General features: G+C 33.9%; 1 non-coding gene across 1 annotated transcript; it reads right to left on the bottom strand.

Moving 5' to 3' along the window:
* Positions 1–329: 329 nt before the first annotated feature.
* Positions 330–431, bottom strand: LOC144292038 (U6 spliceosomal RNA). Its single transcript, XR_013359578.1, has one exon. It is a non-coding gene; the product is annotated as a U6 spliceosomal RNA (small nuclear RNA).
* Positions 432–6,211: the final 5,780 nt, after the last annotated feature.

Genomic DNA, 6,211 nt, shown 5'->3' with positions numbered 1-6,211 from the left:
CAATATATATATTAGTTAACACCCTGCTTATTGTGAATACCGTAGTAGATGATGGGCATTTATAGATTTATATACATTTTTTATACTTTTTTTTATTCTATGGAGATAATCCACAAATTCCTCCATAATTATAATTTTCCAAAAATTCTTTGTTTGCTCAATATTTACTTTTATAATCACACTGAGTCAGCGACCCTCAGCATGGAAATATGGTTTCAAATATATGATATCATCTTATTACTTTCTCATTATTATTTTTTTTTAACTAAAAGATAGTTGACACAATGTTACATTAGTTTCAGGTATACACACAGTAATTGGAAAGTCTAAAAAATTTGGAACACTTCACATATTTGCATGTCATCCTTGGAGGGGCCATGCTAATCTCTGTATCATTCCAATTTTAGAACATGTACTGCCAAACTGAGCACTACTTTCTCATTATTTACTATAAATATGGTGATAGATTTTCTACATGGAAAGTATTCCAAGAAAAGAGAACATGTTATATGATGTTGAAAGACCCTGAAATAACAAAGACATAAAATGATATACCACAATGAACTGGACAATCAAAATGGGAAATGATGGCAGAAAAGGAAACAAGTGTGCAAGTAGAAGAGAAGACAGGACTAGAAGAATTATCAGGTAATATATATTTTCTGAGGCCCTGGCAACAGCATTTACTACCACTTTATAAGCTAGTTTTTCATTATAGCAAAGATTTTCTGAAAAACTTCATTGCTTCTTTAGAAAAGCATTAAAAATATTTAAATAATAGATATTTCATTGGTTAATGTCCAATATTTCCATATAAATACAAAAATATATATGTATATTTTAAAGATTTATTTATTCATGAGAGACAAATAATAGATATTTCATTGGTTAATGTCCAATATTTCCATATAAATACAAAAATATATATGTAGGGATCCCTGGGTGGCGCAGCGGTTTGGCGCCTGCCTTTGGCCCAGGGCGCGATCCTGGAGACCCGGGATCGAATCCCACATCGGGCTCCCGGTGCATGGAGCCTGCTTCTCCCTCTGCCTGTGTCTCTGCCTCTCTCTCTCTCTCTCTCTCTGTGACTATCATAAATAAATAAAAATTAAAAAATATATATATATATGTATATTTTAAAGATTTCTTTATTCATGAGAGACAAAGACTGAGAGAAAGAGTCAGAGACAAAGGCAGAGAGGGAGAAGCAGGCGCCTCGCAGGGAGCCTGATGCGGGACTCCATCCCAGATCCCAGGATCACGACCTGAGCCCAAGACAGGCACCCAACCGCTGAGCCACCCAGACGTCCCCCAAAAATATTTTTAAACTTAATTGCTTCATCTATAAATATTTTGCTTCTAACAGTTGTAGTAACCCAAATACCTACTATTTGAATGTTAATAGATCAAATAAGAATTAACATTTTATTTATTTTCCTGGGTATTTAAATATAGCCTAAATAATTTAAGTTAAAAGACATATACTTCCCTTTATTGTGTAAATGTTTTCTTTATTAAAATTTTAAATTTTTGTATAAACCAGATCTTTTCTGAAATATACATTTTTCGTCCACTGTTTTATTTTATCTTTGTACCATTTCCATATTGTTTAAACTAATGTATGAGCTGAATTCCCAGAAAGACAAGCCACTCCTTCTTAAATACTTTTTTGAAATATTCTTATTATTGTCAACATTTAACAAAATTCCTTCTACAAACCCCTCATCACTGCAAATGCTGTCAGCGTTTGAATTGGCCTAGAGTTTTATGTGATATATATTATATATATATAAATATATAATTTTGCAATTTTAAAGACTATGAATATCTGTGAAAAATGTGGTACACATGAGTTTTAAACATGTTTTCCTATATAAAGTGATTGTAATTGCCCTTTGACTTCTTTCTATCTCTGATTATACCAGTGTCACAATGAACTTAACCTCGAGTATATGTAACAAGAACTGTTATTTTCTTAAACCTAATTTCCTACATTACATAAGTGATTTCAAAAAATACAAGCATATTTCTTCAATTTTTCAAATACTTAGCTATTATAATTATGAATTTTAAGTGTAGGACATATATATTTTCTGAGATAAACTTTTTCTATTCTGAATCAATGAATATGCTAGAATGTCTCTTAAGTGGTAACTCCCCAAACTTGGCATCTTTATTAGTTTGCATATTTCTAAGCTAAGCTAGCAACTACTTTTTTTTTTTTTTTTTTTTGCGTTGCTTTGGCACTTTCCAATATGTGGTTTAGAGCATATTTTTTACAGCATTTTTTTTTTTTTAAAGACTGTATTTGTTTATTGGAGAAAGAGAGTGCACGGTAGGTGGAGATAGAGTGGGAAAGAGAGATGGAGGGAGAATGGGGAGAGAAAGAGGGAAAAGAATCCCAAGACGACTCTGTGATAAGCATGGAGCCCAGCATGCGGCTCAATCTTGAGTCTAAGATCATGACCTAAGCCAAAACCAGTCAACGGCTTAACCTATTGAGCCACCCTGGTGTCCTTACGCATTTTTGTTTCACGAATCACTCTTAGACATGCTTTCTACAAACAGACTCAGTTCTCTGAAAGAACATTTTTGTGGTTTGGTGGGAGGGGAGTTGTTCTGGATGGCAGTCTAATCCAGGGTGGGCTTTTTTGCTGGAATGTGTTTTGTGTGTGAATATCTACTTATTTTTGAAAAAGCCTCAGACTGAAGTCTGTTTACTTGCTCATTTATTTGTTTTTTAAAAAAGGTTTGGGGGATCATAACTTCCGCACAGCAAAGTCATGGTTCACCACAAAACAGTATCAATACATTGTATTAACCATTTAAAAGGAGTAATGAGGGATGCCTGTGGCTCAGCGGTTGTGTCTGCCTTTGTCTCAGGTCGCGATGTCAGGGTCCTGGAGTCCTGCATCCAGCTCCCTGCGTGGAGCCTGCTTCTCCCTCTGCCTGTGTCTCTGCCTCTCTCTGTTTCTCATTAATAAATAAAATATTTAAAAAAAATAAAAGAAGTAATCAGTAAATTAGTCTTTTTATTTGGAAGTTTGATTGAAACATTCGTCGTATCCCAAGCCAGAAATTTACACATGAGCCCTCAAATGCTAGTTAGTTAGTAACAATTCAATAAACTTAAACATCTGAGGTTGAGTTTAGCATAGTTAAGACCATAGATTCTGGGGTCAAACAGACCTGCCTTTCAGCTGTAATCTTGCCATTTACATGCCAATAACTGTGAACGATTTACTTCAAATCTGTTATTCTTAATTCTGTTATCTTTAAAATGTGGGTAACAACAGCATCTACTGAACTAAATTATTGGAGTAATAAATGACATAGTTTGTGTGAAGCAGTTTGAACAATGCCTGATGTAGAGTAGTAGTTAAAAAACAAGATGAAATAAAGTTGTATAATTTCCCATAGTTAAAATTTCAACACAAAAAAACATAAATTTGTGTTAAGTATTCTATATTTAAACTAAGTACAAAATAGTTTAAGTAGAAAAATGTCCACACAATGCTATCGCATTCACCAAAAGTAATTTTTTTCAACAATCAAAAACAGTAACAAATCAAAAACCAAAACAAATAAAAAACACATACCATAAGTTAAATATGTTCTTGCAATTTAAATTTCAATAAGCATTATAGAGTTATATGGTACTGTTCATCTGATTGAAGGAAAAGGTAGTTTAATTTCTCTACGCTTTAGTGGCTGTTCTTACGCTTTAGTAAGTTGAAGGAGCTTTGAAAGTTAAGGATAAAGCACAAATATTTAAGACAAAGAAAAAATTTGCAGGTAATTGCAGACTCTATTAAAGCCTTAATTAAAGGACACTAGGAAAGCGAAGTAGCACATCTGAGATTTTAATCAAACTGCTATTTCAACCAATTTATTAATTGACTCCAGGATTAGACTGTAATGTGCACTGTTAAGATTATGTTCGTGATCTGAAAACCCTACGACTATATCTCACTATTTTTATCTAAGGAATAACCAAGTTGAAATGTGCATTTAAAAGGGATCTTCTAGTTTTATGGAGATACTAGTAAATGTTGTAAAGGGTATTGATCATTCTATGCCTACGATAGCTAAACCTAAAACAAAATTAATGTTAATGTGGAATTCAGCAAACACTTGTTGAGTGGCTGAATGCTGTAGATATTTTGATTCACCTAAAGACAAAAACCACATTCTTTATTAAAATATAGTTCAAACAAGAGTTACAGCAAATTGTCTATTGTATAACATAGGGCTTATAGTTAACAATACAATATGGTAAACTTAAAAATTTGTTAAGAGATAAGATTTCATGTTAACTTTTCTTACCAGAAAAAAAAAAAAAGCAAAGCGACACAAGGAAACATCTGGAAGGGATGGATATGTTTATTACCTTAACTGTGATTATGGTATCATGGGTGTATTCATATGTCCAAACTCATCAAATTGTATCCATTAAATATGTGCAGATTTTTTGTGTGTATATCAATCATACCACAATACTATAAAAAAATTAAAAAGACTGTCTTTTTTCATTCTTGGTGGAATAAAAAAATTATTAGATAAAAATAAAATTCATTTTTTCAGATTATTTATTTATTTATTTATTTATTTATTTATTTGAGAGAGAGAGCTCTCTAGTGAGCATGGGGGATGGGCAGAAGGAGAGAGAGAAGCAGACTCCCTGCTAAGCAGGGAATCAGACTTGGGGCTCAACCCCAGGACCCTGAGATCATGAGTGAGCCTAAAGCAGATGCTTAACCAACTGAGACACCCAGGCACCCCCTTAAAAATAAAATTCACTTTAAAAATCTTAAAGATAATTGTAGTAAAACCAAAAGGCATTTTCAAACTATATAGAACATTTCTATAAATTCCAAACTCAGTATTGTGTATAGGAACTTGTCATAGTCTGTTTGGGCTACTATGACAAAATACAATAGATTGAATGGTTGATAAACAGTAAACATTTATTTCTCAGTGTTCTGTAGCCTGCAAAGTCCAAGATCAAGGCACAGATTCAGTGTCTGGTGAGGGCTCCTTCCTCTCTGTCCCTCTTTTAGTGATGACCTCATGTGGCAGAAAGGGTGAAGAATCTTGCTGGGACCTCTTTTATAAAGGCTTAATCCCATTCATCATCATGAAGACTCTGCCCTCATGACCTAATCACCTTTCAAAAGTGCCATCTCAGGGTACTATTACTTTGATGATCAGGTCTCAACATAGAATTTTGAGAGGACACAAACATTCCACCTATAGTGGGCTTATCCTGAAGTCTTCAGTCAATAGGCTACCCTTCCATATTTTTGGTCATAAAGTAGAGAAATACCATCTCACATAGTCTTCTATATGTATGTGTATTATAATAAAGTTATTACCTGCTTCAGAGTAAAATGGATTCCCTCCTGCTGTAAAGAGTTATATGTTATTCTGCTTGTAGAAATGTAGCAAACTGAATTCCTTATAAATTTTTTCTCCCATGTGATTTTTAACACCAGCTTATGTTCTTATCTCAGTAGGTAAATAAGAAAAGAAATGCTCCTATACCTTAAATATAGTTTTTGTTTGTTTTTCTTTTCTTTGAATTCATGACATGTTTTCAAGTCTTTGGAAACCACAAGCAAAAGGCAATTATAAGTTTTCTAGTAGCTAGGCTTTTTTAGCTTTAACAATAAGAGTAGAGCCAGCTCAGAAGTCTAGTTGTCTGGGCACATGGGTGGCTCAGTACTTGAGCATCTGCCTTTGGCTCAGGTTTGATCCCAGGGTCCTGGGATGGAATCCCACAATGGGCTCCCCACAGGGAGCCTGTTTGTCCCTTTGCCTGTGTCTCTGCCTCTCACTCTGTGTCTCTCATGAATAAATCAAATCTTAAAAAAAAAAAAAAAAAAAAGAAGAAGTCTAGTTGTCAATGAGATTAACCAAGGGGGCCTGTTGTAAGAACAAATTTAGGTGTTTTTTTTTTTTCTTTTTTTCCATTTTGGGGTGAGTAAATATAAAGACTTTAACATTGACAAGCATATTAATCATGCCTCTTTATTTTATTTTTGTGTGTATTTCTGAGGCTTTGCCATCTGGGACCCAGAGAGACTACTCCCAGAGCTAGCCAAGGTCTAGAGATAATAAAGGACTCAAGAGTATCTTTCATATGCAAACCAACCAATCTTGAGCCCACACTCCAACACCTCTTTTATCACTTTTTAGTGCTCTTAAACTC

This window comes from Canis aureus, chromosome 20 (assembly GCF_053574225.1).
Source record: "Canis aureus isolate CA01 chromosome 20, VMU_Caureus_v.1.0, whole genome shotgun sequence".
Lineage (NCBI taxonomy): Eukaryota > Metazoa > Chordata > Mammalia > Carnivora > Canidae > Canis > Canis aureus.
This window is presented reverse-complemented; position numbering and strand designations above follow the sequence as displayed.